Source organism: Manis pentadactyla, chromosome 3 (genome assembly GCF_030020395.1).
Source record: "Manis pentadactyla isolate mManPen7 chromosome 3, mManPen7.hap1, whole genome shotgun sequence".
NCBI lineage: Eukaryota > Metazoa > Chordata > Mammalia > Pholidota > Manidae > Manis > Manis pentadactyla.
In genome coordinates, this window is record NC_080021.1 from 196,559,843 (window position 1) to 196,579,588 (window position 19,746).

The window sequence follows — 19,746 nt, forward strand, 5'->3', positions numbered from 1 at the left end:
TCCAAAACACAAAGCTCCTTCTCACGTTCATTCTCCAGGCTTTTCACCATTCCTGAAGGAACCCTCATTTTCTTTTCATTGTAGCTTCTAACCTATGGAGAGGGAGGGAGGCTGCCTGGAGTTCCTTTTATATTCCACCCCTACCAAAAAAAAAAAAAAAGTTTCATTTTTAAGCACGCGTCTGGGATGGGAAGAGACCAACCAGTTGGGGCTTTCTCCGAGGGCTCCCGGGGGCTGTGTCTGAGTGTCTGTGTTGGTCGTTTGGTTTGCTTTGGTTTTGTTTCTGGAGGTGGCTTGCAGGTTTTTGGAGGAAGTGACTAGTTTGGTTGAGAGCTGGGAACTGAGTCAGGTAAGCCGTGTCATGTTGTAACTCCACCAGAAAATGGAGGAGAGCGGGTTTCCAGGAGACAAAGCTGAGATGAGAAGTGTTTATAAAATTATGGATGTCTCCATTTTGAAGCTCTGTTGGTGATGGCTGGAGGAGGAGGCTTGCCTGCTTACTCCTGCTCCTGTTCCAGGGCAGAATCTTGTGGTGGTTCCTCACTATTCATTCTGCAAGGAAATGAGGGGTTTTAAGGGCTGCTCAGATTTCTCTCCCACCAAAGGAGTGCTTTCACAAGTTACTGAGGTGTTTGTTTCCATTTTAAAGTAAACTTTTGGAATTTCTTTTCTTCTCTGGAGTGGATCTGAAGGGTTTTGACCTCCTTCAGGAAAGGCAAGGCAAAACCTTCAACATTTTTCCACTGAGGTCTTCACACAACTGTAAGCTGGTCCAGGCCTCCTGAAAGTCACCAGGAATGTTATTTCCTCCTCGTGAACTTTGTGGTGGCCCTGCGCTGAGATTCTGGAGTTGTGGGTCTGGGTTATCATCATGTTTTGATGCATTGCAAGACTTCATTGTCTGGTTTGGGTTGATTTCTGCAAAAACAGCAGCAGGAATGATGACAAACCCTGCAAGATCTCAGAGGAACTCTTAAGACTGACAGACACCAGTTTCTCCCGGGCCCACGTCTCTTCAGGTTGTTCCATTCGTGTCTTAGGCCTTCTTTTCGTTCCTTTGTTTTCCCCCTTCCCTTCCATTCTGCTGTTTGTTTTCTGTGTTCTCAAGTACTGTAAGTCTTCAGAAATATCAGATGTCTCCTTAACAATGTCACTATGGAAACAAATTTTTAAAATTACTGTGCCAGTTGAGAAAACCTTATGTCCAGGTATCTTCACCTTTTGTGACTGGGAGGAATTTGTTAGTCTTAGAGGAGGACATTTTGTGAGGATGATCTGAAGAAAGAACCCAGTCCACACACACTGAATGGAGTTCTTCACAGATTAGTTCTAGAGAACCTGTGCAGTTGATCCAAGTAAGGAAGGAAATCCTGAAATGCTCAAGGAATTTAGAAAAGCCAACCATGAAGAGGTTGCTTTTCCATTAGGTAAGGTAGCCATCTTGAGGAGGAGGGAAGATGTTGGGAGAATGTTAGATGGACTGTTGAAGAGAGGTGAGGAAGGCTCCACAGTGGAAGGAAAACTTGGAGGAGATTCAGAGCCAATTAATACATTGTAAGGAGGCTGACTGGACTTTATTTTCAACTAAGGAGAAATAGAAAAAGACCAGCTTCAACAGAAATAAGGAACACATGGGTGAGCGACTTATACCAGCTTTTTTCTTGCTTTGCTTTCTCATTATGTGTCAGATTTTTGTGTGTGTAAAGTTCCTATGTCTACAGTATTTTCGTGCATATTGAAGTGGTTTTGATTCCAGATGTAATTATATTTTGTTGAGTAGCTGGTAGCAGTGTCATTCAGTAAGTGCACAGTGCTGTATATGACAACATCACATTTTTCAAACCAAACTGTTGTGTCATTAATTGAGGGTTATTGTTCTTCTGAGGGGTGTGAAAGGAGAGGAGATACATGGTTCTTTAGCTGATAATTGTCCATGGTCAGTGAAGTAAAACCCTATTTTTGCAGATGAAGATAACATGGTTTTTCAAGATTTTCAGCTGATGTGTATGCTCATTAAAAAATCCTTCTCTTCAGAGCTCTGCTCCTTTATTAAAAACCTAGAGCCCTCCAAGAGCGCTTAAAAAAAATCTCACTTGGAATAATACCTTTTATCATTCATTTTTGAATGTTGTCTTTTGATACCATTGCTTTTGCTCTTATGTGGAATGTTGTCCATGTTTTATTTAAATTTGCTAATACATATATGGATGCTACATGTTCAAACCCAGAAGTTCAAATGCATTGGAATAAGAGTTGAGAAAGTAATTACCAGATAATTTTGCATCTAATTACCTATATATGTTCATGTAAACATAAATATATTATATGTTGATTTTGAAGCCAACTTCCATGATACCTTTTTTTATTGGTGATACCAGGACAACTGGTTACTTCCATCAGTGAGGGGAAAATCTGACAGAGTGGTTGGCAGTCCAGCAGCTGGAGTCCCCACATTTTTTACTTTACCACCAAGTGTTTTGGTGTCTTTGGTCTTAGCGTTAAGCTTCTCTGGAGGGAAAAAAATTAAGTAAGAGGCATTGGAGTTTGAGAATATGTTCTAACTGGTTACCAAGGAGACATGTCCATGTCCATCTCTGATGCCCTTCATTAACATGGGGAGCACCATAATTAAACACATGGTTTCTTGCATTTTTCTGGGCATACACTTTCAAAATGGGACAAGTATTTTGGACGAACCACTATGAGAGAAATGAAAAGAGTATCAAATTAAACATTCTCACTTGATGTTAAAGCTCAGGGATCCTTTTTGTTTTTGAGACATCAAGCTGATGTGGCTCATTATGCAGGTTTTTGCAGTAGCTCTAATCCCTCACAAAGAGAAATCATTCTGGAGAAATACGTGTGAGCTGTGATGCACACTGCCATAAAAAAGATTCTTGTTGGATCTTCGTATTCTGTAATATTTCTCATGTTAGATTTATGTTGATCCAATTCGTTGGCCACATTCCTTGAGGACTTGTTCTTTTTCCCCACTCTTTGGTGTTGGAGATAACTTGTAGGGGAAAAGAAGTTCAGCCCTACTAATGGACTTTAGAGTACCTGTGGCCAATTTTCCTGAAAGAAAAGAAGGAAAGTTGCCTTGGGAAAGAGTTCCGTTTTCTGTGTGATGGTTTAATAGTGTCTAGTCTATCTTGAAGTTCTTCGTGGTGTTGAGATTTCTCGGTTAAGGTAACCTTACTTCCCATCTTTGTAGTATATACCTTTATCAGACATGTAGTTCACTGCATCACAGGACAGAGCATCAGCAAGGCTGTACTGAACGTTTCAGGTTGATGACTGGGGATCAGGGATGCTATTTCACAATGACACACTCGTAAATTAGGAAATATATAAATAATGAACTCATAATGCAAAAGATCTGACATGAGTGTGATTGGGTGATTGGTATCTGGCAACTAAGGAAATTCAAAAAAAGTGGCAGAAAATATTTCCAGGGTCTATTGCTAAAATACAATGAATGGAAAAAAAATCAGCTTCTCTGAATGTGAGTATGTGTGTGTGAAAGCAAATATCTTGTGAGGTTTCTACTTATGAAGTTGGTGGCTTTGAGAGAAACATTAGCTGGGTGTTGGTGACCTATTAATTGATTATGAGAAAATAGGAGAGTAAATAATGCTAGAAAAAATTCCTTTTCTTGTGTGATATGCCAAGACATCTGGCAGATGTTATGTTGGGCCCTAAGGAATGGACAGTTTAATTTTAGCCCTAGCAAGGAAATGGGAAGTTCTAAGCTCTTTTAATAGCACAAGTCTTCGTTTGGGGAAGGTTGCTTAAAAAAATAAGAAAGGAAAAGAAAAGAGGCATTTATGTAAGATGAAAGAATACCGCCGAGCAGCAAGATTAAGCTAAGGTTGTGGGGTGATGGAAAAAAGTATTTTTCCCAAGTAGAAATTAACATAAAACGGTTTAAAAGTTGACTGATAGGTACCTCCTAAATGATGAATATTAAGTAATTAATTGCCACTAGTCGGAACTTCTAATTGAGAAGCTGGTTGTTTTGTGCCTTAGAGAGATCATCTCTTTCAAATCTCTCCTCCCCCTGCATTTTACTGAAGAGGACATTGGCACAAGCAGACATGAAGTGACTTGCATAAGATCAGAAAGTTCACTTGTAGCAAAGCCAGACCTAGAACTCAGGTCGACTGACTCCCAACCCAGTGCCTTTTCTGCTACCCCACAGCACCTGAGCAATTTGTGGAACAACACCCCACCTCTCCAGAATGCGAGGGCTCTCTGAGAAACCCTGTAAATCATACATAGTGGGCAGAAGGATTGATTTTTTTTTTGTTGTTGGTTGAATTCAACATGTTGGGGAGCCCTGGGCTGCGTATGGTTTCATTCATAGAAGTGATAGGTTCCAGAGGCAAGTTTTGCTCATGTGACTTTGAGTTGAGCTTTAGCTACTGGGATTTTTAGCTGTGCTTTTCTTTTAATTGTCCTACTCTCCTCTATAGTTGTGTTGTCCAGGGCTTGGGAGTCTTCTTCAAATGCCCTTCTTTGGAAGTTTGCTAGGGCTATTGCAACTTACAGCATTGCCCACAGTTGGACTGTGGGGATCTATTTTGCAATGTAGTACAGATTTAAATTGGCTTCTTTCAGAGATGCCATTTTGTAATACTGATGAATGGCCTAGAGAGTGAAATCCAGTCAAAAGCAATTACTGGTGATTTCCCACTCTTCCAGGCTCATCCCAAAATGTGCCCCCCATGTATCTCCTTAGAACCCAGTTCTCTCTTGCAGACCAATGGCTAGCTATTTCCTATTCCCCAACATGCGTGGAGACTTCTTTAAAGTGACTTTTTAACAACATGAGCAACATTTCACCATGAGAGGGAGAGAGGGGACAGTACGTTTAGGAGGGTGAAATAGGTTTCCATTTCTGATTTCTCTTGGGTAAGTGAAAGTTATTTTGTAAAGAAAAATGATGTTTGGAAGTTTCCATGTTTCCTAAGCTTCTTCCAAACTAAAGCATAAATTCCTAATCCAGGAGGCAGTCTGGAGAAGGTAGCGCTGGATGTGGACTTCTGGCAGAAACACAGTTAACGCTATAAACAGTTGAACCTCAGTGTGGCACTCCTCCAAATGAGTTGACTGTTGAAAATAAAATGTTCCAGAAGAACTGGGAGAACAGGAAAGAAGTTAAAACAGCATGGTTTGCATGCCAGTACTGAAGGAAGAAAAAAAAGTTGGGTGGGGTGGGGGGGGGGTTACTGGAGAGGAGATAATCCTAAATTGAACTGTCTCCTGGATTTGTAAGGCCCAGGAGGAGACATTTCCAAGTGAGGGAAAATGGACTGTTGTGAATTGAGATTGTATTTGCAGTTTACTAGGAAGCTCTTTGGAATCTCTTGTCCCCTTGAACTTTGAATCTGGAGAACTGCGCACACTGCTAAATACAAAGTCGATTGGAAGCACTTGGGTTTGCATTTTCTGCTGGGAAATCCTATCACAAAATGTATCTACTCTCTGAGGGCTCCTGTCCTCATCCGTTGAATCATACATAACATTTTTAGTTTTTTTGATGTGTGGCCCCAACGCCAAGTTGGTTTTTTCAGGACTTGGAAAGACAAGAAGGGGGAGCGGTGTGAGAGGGGACCGGTAGGGTCCCCTGCAAATGTATGGTCCTTTAATTCTGGTGAGCAGATTACTTAGTCTTCAAAGCAGTCTTGCCTAATTCCTAGCTGGAGACCTTTTTTTCTTGAGTTATTCTTGGAGGGAAGGTTTCTCTTTGTGCCAGGTCGTGGGTATTTCGGTATTGATTTCCTTGCTTTTTGTCTTTGCTTGTTCACTTCACTGCATGTTGCTTCTGGATATTAGGGAAATCGTTCTGCTGTGCCTGTCTGCATCTCACCCCAGCTCCATGCAAAGAGCAGAGCCTGTTCTCGGGGGTTGAAGGGAAGGGTTGGTAGGTACTTACTTACTTGTTCAAAAAATAAGTAACGTGAAGATGAAGACTGCTTAATTCAAAAAGTTATTTGCCAGGCTTTCGAGTAGCCTTTTAACAAAGACTGTGCAAGGAACGATGGGGAAAATTCTCCTAGAAGCCAGTGGATCCTGATGAAAATGTTTTGGGATCGCTTAGTAGGAAATGAAGCATTCGTCCAAGATGAGTAAGCAAAGACTTACCTTTGGATTCAGATTGGTTTGAGCACAAAAGGAGCTGGAGGCCCAGGCGAGACAACTGTGTCAGAAGTAATTAAGCCCAGGATTTGTGGGGAGGCTTATCTGCCACAGAGCCCAGCTGGGGAAGGCCAGACTCGCTCACTAAGCCCTCATCTGGCCAGTTGAACGAGAACACGACCGAAGGCGTTCGAATTTTGGAATTCTTCTCTTCCCTGTTCAGATTTAAGGAGGTAAAGTCATGATTCTTCAGTTTTGCTCATGTCAGCTGAGTGCTTCTCTCTTACGCTGGGAAATGCCAGAGGCAGGGGTTAGGAGCTGATTTTCTCTGAGGGAACATTCTCCCTTTTGCCGCTACAAATGCGCCTATAACATTGTACCTATTACTCAGAAAATAATTGTGCAGCGGCACAATGTGGGATACTTGAAAGATGTTTGCTGCACAAAGGTTCCAATACTCACCTGCAGATTAAGAAATGGGTTTCTAAACCATCTCATTTCTACTGCTAATGAAAAGCTTTGGAAGGTACCTGTGAATTAGAGCTCCAGCTGCTATCATGGCAGGGAAAGTTAGGCCTTGAAAGGATCATGGATTAGCCCGTCAGAAAAGCAAACAGTAGCATCAGCACAAGGAGAAAATAGGGTTGTTAAGCTAACAGGAAAGTGGGCTAACTCATTGCCATAATTACACGGTGGAAATTTGCTGGGGGAGACACTGCTTAGATGGGTGCAGGAAAGGGGGAGAAGAGAAACGGGAATGATTGACAAGGTAAAATAGGAGAGGTCTGTCCACTGGGAGGGGTCTGTAGGAAGAAGAAAGGCATTGCTTTTGCAAAAACACTAAAGCAAGTGGAAAAAGACCTTGTAATTTGGTACCTATTCCATGTGAAATATGAAGACTGGTGCTCAAACCCATGTTCTTCCATCAGTTTTTATTGTAAAAAAATAGAAGTGAGCTTGGAGGACAGTTTATGTGACTTAGGGGTTACAAATGCAGCCTTTCTGATAAAGGACAGATGGAAACTTGAAGGAACTGGCTAAGAAGCCTACGTGGAGATTTTCTTGGAAAATGAACAAAGTAGAGAATAGAGCACAGTAGAAAAGAGCTGCATTATTAATGGGCAGAAAATGTGATAGTCCTCTCTAGGTTATCCATAGAGCTCCTCTCCCTATGCTCTGGGTGTTAGAAGAACTGAAGAACAAAGGCATGCTTATTTCAGAGGGGAAAGGAATGGGACCGTGGCATCTACCTGGTGTCCCCTTTGGGATTAAGCCATTGCTTGAGCCAGGATTGCAGGCTGGCCAGTCAATCCAATCCTGGCATTTTTAAATTCCAAAATAAGTCCATTGTGGTCCAGAATGTTTAGCCATTCTAATTGTAATGACATCATCCCTCTGTACTGTGACCAGTTAGTCAGCAATTGGGCATCAGACATTTGACCCAGATTGCACTTGATGTAGGGGTGCTTCATGTGGGGTAAAATTTGAACCCTGGGTTATGGACTGAAGATGGTCAAAAATAGATACCAGCTAGAGATCATGTAAAGATTTCAATAACGAGTACTTACCACCCAGGAACTTTTCTCTTCAATGGTTTATGTCTTTCTGGTCTTCTCTGAAGGCTGGCTGTTCATTAGTATTTAATAATGACATCTGGGAAGGGGATCTGGGTAGAAGAGATTTTGATTTGAATGTCAGAGTTCAGCTGTAAGAACTCCTCCTCCTGCTGTCAATTGAGCATTGTCCCTTCTGATATTGGGTAAGAACACTGTCTATGAGGAGAATAAAGAAGATTGCTTCATCAAACAATTCTGCCAACTGCTCTGTCGAGTGGGAATATCACATAGACCTTCAACAAAATGCTATCTCCCCTCCCAGAGTGACTCATGGTTAATATTAATACTAAGTAACATTTGTTTAACATTTAATGTGAACCAGGGACTGTTCATGTGGTAGAGAAAACTGAGGCTTGGAGAGGTAAAGTAATTTACCCAAGGTCATGGGGCTGTGAAATGGGGAGCCAGGACTCCCCCACAAGAACGCCAGCTCCTGGCTGGCAGCTGGTGGGAACTGGCCTTGGTCACTACTGAGCATGCTAATAGCTTATGTTCTTGATGGTTTATCTCTTCAGTTGCTTATGCCAGGAGTATATCCTGGTATTCTGGAAGGAAATCTGAGCATAATGGAAAATTAATTGTAGTATATTAGTAGACATGAGAGATACAACTTATTGTAAGCTTGACAAAGTGTCTTTAAAGAGCACCCTCCCTTCATTTTGCATTACAGAGGAGATGGTGAAAGAAGAAAAAAAGCAAGAGACCACATAGGGGGAAATTTATGGAAGAAATATTTTGAAATTGTACTGGGTCAAGCTCAGTAGTGTAGTTATACACATGGGTATTTATGGGTATTTAAAAGGAATACCTACCTGTTACCGCAGAAGTGTATAGTGTGTGACTTTTTCCTAAGAGAAGGTGTCTTTTTTTCCCCTTCTTTAGGGCCCCTTTTGAATGTCTCAGTGCCCCGTATTGGCTCTGGTTTCTGTAAGCACAAGAAATGTTTTCAAAAGCCACAAGATGTAGTTTGAAAATTCGTTCTACTGTCTAATGGTTATTTTTGGAAAACAGTGCAGGTACTCTTCAAAGCATGGGTGCTAGGATCCCCCATGCCCATTACTGATCGCCATGTGCTCTCTTTAGATCATGGGGACATGATGAATGTTTTTCGTTTTATTTGCCTCTCCCTGAAACGTCACCGTAGAGTAAGGAAGCTGCTCTAAGACAGGCGGTTGAGTAAATTCTTAAACCGCAAATAAACTAGTGGTGGTTTTATAAAATCTTAACTTTGCAGTGGATTTATTTAGGTGATCTGTCCCTAGACAGGCTTTAAACCTTTGTAGGAGGATAAGCACGTGTCTTGTTTGTGAAGTGAACTAGATAGAGGCCACAGAGTCACCCATTTTTGCCTACCGCCCATATCATTATCAACCAGATTTATCAAAACGCCTTTCTTAAAGTTTTTCTCAGGCAAAATAACTGCATAGTTGAAGAAAGTAAAGCACATACCAAAGCATGTGGTTCTCCAGGTGGAATTGTATTTTAAGGGCAACAGGGATAATAATCAGCCTTAGGTTGTTTTAACTTACCCTCGTCAGTGGAGCCTAGCCATGTCTCAAAGACCAGCCTGTCTCCAGGACCAGTCCTTAGCGTGTTGCTTCAATGTTCATTCTTTGAAGACAGACCTACCCGGGCTATCCTCAGAAGCTTTGCAGAAAGTGAGGGTGAATCGGGTCCGAGTGTCATTGTGGGTGACATTGAATTAGAGAGTACACCCACCTTGAGAGGCGGGCAAGAGGGAACCGTACGCATCTTGTCCCAAGGACGTAAATGTATGAAGTGTGTATGTTTAGGCCTGGTAGAGGAATCCTCTGTTATACTGAAAAGATTACTTTTTCAAAGACAGATGCCCTTGTCATGTGAAAAAGCACAGTGTACAGATCACATTAAAGAGATGTTTCAGAAAGCACAGCTGTACTGTAGCCGTCCACTAGCATGGGCAGGGTCCTCATTCACTCCATCTTCTATGGCTTTGCCTCTAATTGGTGATTTTGGAGGGGTGAGAAGTGAAGTGGCACTGAGCAACAGGTGTCAGCTGTCTGTGAAATTCACCCTACCCCTTGGTTGACTCAAGTATTGGAGTACCTCACCCATTCTTTTTCTGACCAGTGGCTGTAGCTTGTTAATAATGAATGAACATCACCCATAGGTCCTGAAATTAGCAAGTGTTAAATGTTATGTGATTATTAGGGGAAAAACAAGATAATCTAGTCAGTGGACTTAATTAGGTTGTGATTGCCCGATTGCTGCTTCATGATAATTATATTCATAACCCTGTTTCTAGACATCAACTACAATGATTAAAATTGACCCCAGCACAGGTAAGTGTTGGAGATCTTATTTGAAGCAGCTTCTGAACGATGAATTCCCAATGGCCCCTGTGTATTCCTCCCTGTTCCTTTTTCCTGCTTGGTACCTTCTCTTCAGCTTTCCTCCATTTCAGTAGAAAGGTTGGTGGCAACTTTGTTTTGTCTGACCACACACATCTTGTATGGTGTGGGTTGGTGTCTATGGAAAAATTTATTCTTTAGTTTTCTAAGAGTCCAATATGACTGAAAAACAGTAACGAATCAGCAAATGGGAATCTTGAAGCTAAAAATCCAAAAATTGGCTGGATTTTTTTTTTCTCAGCACATGAAACCTGTTTAGTAGATTTAATGTGATTCATTTGGATAGATCTTTTACTTTATAAGGCATAGTCTTAAAATGAAAAAGGAAGTCATCTGTGTTTAAGATACTGCCTCATCAACTGGATCATTAAGGTCTAAGGAAGATAGAGTGAGAGCTTTTAACTTTATATTATTACGTTTTTTTCCCCCAAGTTCATGACTTTGGCCACCAGTGTGTTCTAGTAGAAAAAGAATGTGTCATTGCTGGGGACATTGTTTACTGTTTATCTCCCAAAGGAAGGCAATGATTTCTAGGAAATACAAACAGCAACCTGTATCAGAAACGGGTATGTTGGTGTGATACTGTGAATCACTGGGCCAGATTGTCACTCGGCAGCTTTCCTCTTCTGACATGCAGTTAATATGGGAAAATAATGCACTTAAAATTTGCATACTGTGGCTCAACTTCAGTGCAGTTGAACTGTCCAAAGAACAGCTAGGAACTCAGCTACAGTATATATTTATGGGTGTGTGTATGTATATGTATAGGTATGTAAATGTATTTTATATAGATGTATAGATTTTTTTTCTCTCTGGGAGATGGCACTAACTATTTCTGGAAACATCAGGAGTGCACATTTCTCAGAATTCCTGGGTGAACATGCAGTTCTTTCTGCAGGGGGCTTTGTTAAAAAAGTGGTGTGTAAGCAGGTAGAGTATACTCTTTGGGACTGCACAAACACAAGTGAAATTTTGTGTCTGTTCTTTCTAGCTGTGTCATCTTGAATAAGTCACTTAACCTCTCTGTTCCCCTGATTTCCTACCCAACAATTTGAGTATTATAGTGTAACTGTAGAACTGACCATAAGGACTAAAAAGTATTCCATATAGAAGAGTCCTGGTCCATAATGGGCCCTTGAAAAATGATAGTTTGTTCCTGCCTCACTGATGAAGACGCTGAGGTAGTGTTCATCTCCTGGGGCTTTTCTAGGTGTGACTTGTTTTGTCCTTGCACTTAAACTCGAATTTTTTAATCCTGCCTGACTAATTTTACTGTGTCTGCCTTCCCTGACGAGCTGTCTCAATGGCTGTTACCCATGCACAGGTAGCCTTCTCCAGGTTGTGAGCCGTGCTCCGCCTGACTGTGGACCCCGCAGCCTCCCTGCGCATGTGTGTGCATTCAGTAGGGATTTGTAAACTACCTGAGGATGATGCCACGTCCTCTTGGAAGAGTGCATTTACATGGTAACAAAGCCTATCCCAACCTGGCAGAAATATTCCCTGGAGGGCTGTAAGGGACCAATTTTTAATGAGTGTGAACTTCTTTGAGCTTTTTGGAAGGTAGATGTCATTACTGTACCTATGTGGCATCATTCTGGCAAAAAGGATTTGTCTGAGAAAACTATTTATTGCAATGAAAATACTGGCTATGCTGTTTTATATACCTGTGGGGTGCCCCTTTGTGGCTTCACTCATAGATGACGCTCAACTAGTTTGGGGACTGCCCTGTGGCCTTGCTTGGAATTGCTTTGGTCTTCTTGGTGCAAATGTTTATTTTAACAGCCCATGTCTTCTTGGTCTTACTAATGCACTGTAATATCAGATGCTTTGAGATCTCAGGGGTAAGGAGGCTAATTTTAGAGTGCCTTAAGGGTAGATGATATTTCAAAATGTGGCATGGTGTTGGTAGGGCCTAACAGGACTTACCTAACCTTGTTTGCTCCAAGTCAGGAGAACATTGATCGGTGGCCTCCGTGGTTGACAGTGTGGTAGAGGTGATGGTGGTGACTGTGATGAAGAACACGTAAGTGGGTCTTTCATAAAACGGTATGGTGGTGTTTCACCTTTAAAATGAAGGAAATTTCCCCCGAAGATTTACTTACTTATTTATTTATTTTTGCATTTTGGAAATTTCTAGAGAGACAAGGGTGTCAATGGATTTTTTTTTTAATTATGAAAAACGGGATCGTCGCCACTTTACTGTTGTGTCCAGAGATATTTGAGGGAGGAGAGAAAAAGAGACCATGAATTTATTTCCCAGTGCTCATATCTCTAGAATGTTCTCAAATGAGAGATTTTTGGTCTCAAAGAGTACAGCCCAAACTAAAGGTGCGGGTGTATAGCTGTGGGTGTGGTAGTGGCTGTAATGTGGAATGCCCCTTAATAAAATAGGAATACGGGGAGAAAAAGCAGAAACAAAAGCTCTGGGAGTGTAAAGATTTTTCCAGTTTCCTTGAGACTTAAGTAAGTGATATGTTTGGGAATGTCACCCTCACGTGTGTGTTCGTTCAGTTCTTCACAAGTTGTAAGATCCTTACGTATCTGTGATGACAAAGTAGTTGAAGAGTGATAGGCTTAACTTGGGTCAAGCTTCTAATTCACCCCTAGTCTCCAGTTCATCTTGAAAATGGAATTCTCTCTCTGGTGGAGGCTGAGGCATAATGTATGTAAAGCCCCCAGCACCCTGCCAGGGACCCAATAAATAGCCACCTCTGCAGTTCATTTGCGGTGATCCATTAGTGGCCATCCAGTGCCCTGGTGCAAATGGCTTGCACCTTGCCATTTATCTGCTGCCTGGCTTTGCATGCCTAGTTAACAGTTGTGGGATGATAGAGTTGGAAAGAATTTAGTGTCTTCACTATCATAAAACATTTTATAGATGTCGTTATATTTAAAGAAGTATGTGCCCATTCATCTCTTCATGTAATCAAACATTTATTGAGCGCCTTTGGAGTACCTGGCAGGCCTGCCGTGTGCCTAGGTGGTCGAACCCAGGGCATGCAGGAGCTCTCTCTCAGTTGTGTTAGGTTCTTTGTTTTGTTAATTGGAGTGATTATGATGGAGATGGCTGTCCTTAGCCACGTTTAAATAGCTTGGAGCCAGGGATGGTGAGTCGTGGCTTAAGGCAGCGGAAAACGGGTTCCCTCTTAGACGCATGCATTTCTGCATCTTTGTGTGTATTTATTTACAATTCAGTAGTCAGTGCTGCTGGGGTACATAATCTGGCAGATCATTTAAATATTTACTCCAAAATATCTTGTTCTCTAATGGTGTAAAGTAGAGTTCCCAGTTATTTTTAGGTCATTTTCATTTTAGCAACCCTGTTGGAGATGAACCAGACACACTGCTGTAAGCTGTCCCCACATTTTGATAGACCTTAATAAAGTAAAGTTTAATGGTTTGGTCCCAAGAGGCAAACAGACCATCTGGTTAGCAGAAGGTTAGGTCGAGGATTGCATGGCTGCTGAGAGGGCCACAAAACCGCGCCGACGCTCTGGTAGTCTGTCCAGTTGCTGAATGCATTAAGCATTGAAATGGTGCTTTCAGGTCTGCCGAGCCAGCAGTTCTGTTACCACCGCTGTGACGCAGGAGATAATTCAGCTGGGCAAGCGGCAGTATGGGGGTGGATCTACAGTACAGGATGTGTAATGTCAACATGAAGGATTGGAGCTGGCAGAAGGAAGGGAAGCACTCATTTCATGCCAGTACAGGAAGCCTAGAGAGATGCTTCCCACCCCCCCTTGCATCTTGTCCTCTTCTGGAGCTTTCACATTATGTGTTAAATGATTACCTTGTGCATGGTCCATGGCAAAACTTCAGCTGATTTTCTGCCTCTTTTGGAACCTGTCAGCGTAAACAGAGTGAACCACATTCCGCACACATGTAGGGCAGGCAAAGGCAAGAGTTAGCTGCACAGACTGGAAGGAGGAGAAAGGGCTTCGTTAGGCAGGAGCACTTTTGTGCTTGAGATGGAATCCCATTGTATGTCTCTTTGTGCTCAGCTTTGAGACCGGCCATCCGTTCAAAGGCTGCAATCATCTCGGAACATTGTGCTGCAGCTGTAGTCTGTAGAAGGCTGCAGAATGGTTCCAGTGATTCTGCAGAAGCTCAGCAATTACATAATTGCTATGTAACTGGAGAGAGCCATCAGGATTGTCTAGTTCTCCTGGAAAGAAAGCTTCTACAAGTTGAGGGGTAGATTGTTTTCCCTGGTTAAACCTGAAAGCTGATGAGCAAGTGCATCAAGCCACCAGGCCGGAACGGGGTCCTCACACTGGCATGAGAGGGGAGGAAATTCACAAGTACACTTGGCTGGACATTCAGTGGACCTCACAGCTGTGTTAAAGAGAGAGGTGGGGGGGAGGGAGGGGAAGAGAGAGAGAGAGAGAGAGAGAGAGAGAGAGAGAAAGAGAGAAAGAGACGACTCACTGACTCTTGGAAAAGTAGATTCTTTTAACAGTTGAACATGGTAGTGCCTGGTTTCTCTCTGAAACTACATTCTGTATGCGTTCAAGGCATGGAGGTTTCCAGTGTGTTCCCAGGAAGGGGACCATCGGAGTTGCATTTGATCACCAAGAGCCCTCTCTCAATTTCTGGTATGTGCTCAGGAGGATTTTCATAGTGTCTTTTGAATGAATACTCAGGGAAGCTCCGCAAGGCCTGACTATCGTAATCCTCTCCCTTGGCTGGAGCAGACTGGTTAGTTGGTGGAGACCTCACAGTGTAGGAATGAATTCTTTCTTTCAGCTACCTTGCTACTTATTTTCCGTAGTTGAGAAAATTTTGGGGTGGAGTTGGTTGAATGTCAGTATGAGGGTTGTATTAAACCAGTGAGAAGTCCAGGCTCTATTTCATCAGATACGAAACTGTCACCTAAAATTAGCTGCATCTCCAAATCCAAGCAGAGACTTTATATTTGTTTATGTTAAGTAGCTCAGAATTGCAGCAATCCTGCCTTTCTGGTGTCGGTTTTATGGAGCTGCTCTAGCATAGAAAGAGTGGTTGTCAGAGTATGTTTTTATTAATGGCATGAGTAGGGCCTTTCATCACTATTATGCTCATCTGCATTTCTCTACTTGAATGTGTTTGTAATTAGAACTTCAGTATAAGGGAAAACAGAACATTTTGGCTCCTTTGTGGATTAACAAGGAATGGCCAGCAGGTACAATGTGAGGACTTGGACTTCAGGAAGGATTGGGTGCAGAGATTCCTAGACCTTTTACCTTTAGACCTCTCCTTTTTCCTCTGTACCTCCTGGGCTTAGTGCTGAGGTGGAAGGATGAAAATAGTTTCTTTCAGAATTTGGATTCCTGTGACACTGTTGATGGGTGTTGAAGGAGCCAGTCATGCTCAGCACTTAGCTCTGATTTTGTGGCAGTCTGGAGGGGTATAGGATCGCCCACTGTGACCCCTTCCTGCGTCATTCCAGGCAGGCCTTGGCACGCTTCAGCAGATGAGTAAGGACAAGGGCAATTGGCAGGAGGACCCGCTGAGTTCATCTTGCTTCGTATCTTAGACACTGGCCTGATGTTTTTGCATCATCATTGTTTGGGCACTCTGAGAAACACTGGGCCATCTTTCCGGGGCCCTGGAGTATTGGGAGCGCCGTGCTGCTGGGAAGGAGCACTTGTCTCTGGCACAGAGACCGTGTGTATGCGAACCCTCTGCCACCCATGTTGGGAAGCCTGGGAAGACCTTAGCAGTGAGGCCGTGGTATGTAGGAGAGAGAACATAGACCTCAGGGCCAGGGAGTAGTTGTGTGACCTTGAGTGAATGATTTAATCTTTGATCTTAACATTTCCTTGTCTGGGGAAAAAGAAAATTCACTTGGTAAGTTTCTTGCGGGGAATAAATGAGGTTATGAATGTAAAGCTCTGCTGCGGAGCCTGATGCATAGGGGGCACATACAAAATACTAATTCCCTCTTTCTCCCATCCTTAAGTTTTCATAAGACATTATTATAGGCAGAGTACTGTTAGAGAGTTGACTATCTGATAGGAGTCAGAATGTCCTCGAGGCCACATGGAATCCCTGTGAGGAGGCTCCTTGACCACACTTACACTGGTGGGACTGATAAACATTTAACTTCTTGGCTTTAAGGACTGAGCAGTATCTTTTATATGCTCACTTTTAAAAGCCAGTGTGCCCCTCTGTGAAGCACGACTCCAGAATCTGGTAAAGGGGAAGAAAATCACCTTAACCTCTGTTTGCGCTATCTTGAACATTTTGTAATAGATTATTTATTAAATTCCTTAGATGAAGTTCTGGGTTTTTTTGTTGTTATTTGGCTGTTGTTACACAACTAACTCCTCTGAAAGAAAGGACTGACATTTCCCAAGAATAGAATAGCATGGATGAGAGATACTGGGGAATCCAGAATCCAAAATACTACAAATATTAATGACTCTTAGAGGCTATTTTCTTTGACCTCTAGCCCAGTGTGTCATTCCTTATGTTGGTGCTCAATGAAGCATTGTTGACTGTTTTTAGGGGAAAAGTTAAAATTTAGCCACGTCAATTTTGAAGACCAACCACTGGTTTTTCTCATCATCAGTTAACTGAACAGAATGAGACTAGAAGCTCCAGAAAGGCAAGCCCTGGGTATCCCTTGTTTGTCTCTGCCCGTGGTGTCTTGCACTGTGCATAGGCCAGATGTACATAGTCCATATGTATGTATTGTATTGAGTCAGTAAACCAAATCTAGCACTTTTTAAAAGGTCTTATTGCTCCTAAATATCTGTTCCCTAAATTCAACTAGATTTCTGAAACAGAATGGTAATGTCTTAGTTTCTTCTGTACAATAATTGCTAGTCTGGATATCACTAGCATATAGCATTCAACTTCAGTAAGTGGAGATTTGACCCTGACATATTAATTTAAAAATGAGCATTAATGTAAGTTCCTACTTCAGGGAAACCGCCCAGCTCTATAATTCATGTTAACTGTGTTTTGAAAGTCAGAATGTCTAGATGGCAATCTAGGTTAAAGAAGCCAAGGAGAGTTTAATTATTGGTAGTTTCTGAAGGATACTGATTTGGGGATGACTCTTCAGAGCATTGTGAAGTTAGATTTCATAGAATTGAATTTGAAATATTAGAGAAGAAAAATTCAAACTGAGGAATACTGGAGGATTCAAGGTCAGCCGTTTTTGAGGAAACTCATTTTTTCGTATAAAACTTTTGTATACAGAAAAAGAAGACAGATCTTTTTCCAAGATTTTATTTGACCCATTAAGTCTATATGGATTGTGGCATGTATTTCATGGGGTAAATTGTGGTATGGAAGCCTCAAGGAATATAGAAAAAAAAAACATGTCATAGAAAGAAGAGTATATAGTGTTGCTGTGAATTTAACAAAATTGGAAGAATGAAGCAATGGAACCAGTACAATAGCCATGCTTTGAAGATGGTCAAGCAGGTTCAAGAAAATATACTTCTTCAACTTTGCATTTTGTTCTCGAACATTTCAGTGGAATGATTTAGACCAGTGAAAGTCTAGTATGTGCAGAAGAAACTTTCTAGGTATGAGGTGACCTTGCAGCATTAAAGAAACCCATGGATCCTGTTAGTTTCCAACCCCACTGAAGGACATATTCTGAAGAGCCAGCTCATTAAGCAGGCTTTTGAAGGGTGTGCGCTACAGAGCAGTTTCCTGTTATTTGGTTAATGGTTGACCTAGTTCTATTGCCATATGCTTCCTGGAACGCATTCTAATATAAAGTATGTGTTAAAGCAAGACTAGGATAATAGCAGGAAAGTCAAAGCCTTTCTGAAGCAGAGACCATGTTAATGCTGGCCCAGTGAGGGCAGAGTAGTGTATGGTTGGAAATTGAAGACTTTGCTTTTCATGGTCCTGTTTACTAATTCTGATTTTAAAGCTCACGTTTTATCCCAGAGCAGTCTAAGGAGTTGCGTTTTCCCAGACTACCTTGTACATAAGGCCTCTGTCGTTAGTTCATTTCTTGTGCATGCTAGGCCAAGTTTGATGTTGAAGAACCCTGAATAAAATTATTACTGCAAGGAAAGATTAGATTAGATTTGGCTAATGGCAGGTGATTTTGGCTTTGCGTTTATTATTTTTGTGTTGCCAACCAGGGATTAGTAAATCTTCTGCTTGAAGTTTGGAAAGAGTCCAGAGTTTAAGACTAAGGCTCCTTTGACTGACTTATCATTTTACCTGGAATCAGCAGCCTTGACTTGTTCATTTAGATGAAGAGAGGAGTCCACACACTCCTGGGGGCTGCTGAGCAAATTTTGCGCCAGATAACGCGGTGTTTTGTTTTAACAACTTCAGAATGTGAAGAATCCGTGGGTCTAGTCTTCTCATGGGCTGGGTATCTGGGTGGTAGTAAAGGAAACCATTCTGTTCTCTTCAGTGCTCATAAAGGAAATGTTTGAGGAACCCTAAGGTGTGTGGGGTGACGTGGGATGGATGGGGTGGATGGTTCCTTTTAAATTTGTTTTTAAAAATCACCATAATTGTGGTATGGGGCAGTGTTCCTAAACCAAAGCTGATCTTCAGGATCATTCTGAGGACTTGGAAATAAAAAGGTTATTAGAAAATAGATTTTTAGGTCAATCCATACTAGAGGGATTCAGTAGGTCTAAGTGGGACCCTAGAATGTGTGTTCTTAGAAGCCCGATTTAGGAAGCACTGGTCTTGGGAATTCAGTACCATCAGGTGGCAAGGGAGGAAGGAGCAGCCACTGCGCTTCAGTGTCTCACATGCAGGAAGGAGGAGAAGGAGAAGAGATGCTGTCAGAGCTTGGTATTTGTAGCAAGTAGTAATTTGAGCTGTGGAATATGCTTCCGTCTTTCCTTCCCCAGGAATTCAGTAGCTCTGGGGCACCTTAAGGGTATTCCAGGTGATTTAGGTTCAGGAAATGTCATTTTAGGATGCAAGTTACCTACTGTGCCCTCGCACCACCACTATCTTCCGCTGCCCTGTCCCCTCCCTCCCAACATGGAGACAATGTTAGTGAATATCTGTTGTTCCATCAATTAAATTGGATGCAGTTTTTGCTTTTTAATACCTTTGGCAGAAACAAAGGCACTTTACATTATGTTGACCTCTATATGCGAAGAAATCACCACTGATTCACCCAGTTAGGTTGTATTTTGTCCTGTTTCTTTTAACAATAAAGAGATGCACTTGTTGTCCGAGGACTTGCTCCATGTGGCTGCCTGCCGGGCGTGGTTTGGAGCTGTTGTTTCTGCTAATTGGGCCACAGCTAACTGACCCGTTTGTGAATCAGAATGACCTTGACTACAGGATCATCGTGATCTGGGGTCTAATAGTGTGCCCGATAAGTAGTTGATCCACTGTTAGTGGATGAATGAATGACTGAACCAGTTAAGTAAACATTGCCCCTAAGAGACAAGAAGTAACTTGTAAAGAAGAGCCTGCTTCGAAGCTATTTGTGTGGTCAACGCAACCTTTTTAGGATGTTTTCTGCCTTAATTTCAACAAAAAGGAAAATGACTGTTGCAAAATTCGGCAGGTGAGACACTCTGGCTTCCTGAGAAGATGCAGGGAAATTATTTCTTTTCTTCATATGTTGTCTGTCCCCCAAACAACTGTCACCACTCACCACGAGAAAA

General features: G+C 42.0%; 1 protein-coding gene and 1 long non-coding RNA gene across 10 annotated transcripts in view; one reads left to right on the forward strand and one right to left on the reverse strand.

The window, feature by feature from the left end:
* ZNF462 (zinc finger protein 462) overlaps positions 1 to 19,746 on the forward strand; it is a 140,154-nt gene that overhangs the window by 4,535 nt on the left and 115,873 nt on the right. The window lies entirely within an intron of this gene.
* LOC118921508 (uncharacterized) overlaps positions 1 to 19,746 on the reverse strand; it is a 51,948-nt gene that overhangs the window by 1,559 nt on the left and 30,643 nt on the right. The gene's annotated exons all lie outside the window — the stretch shown is intronic.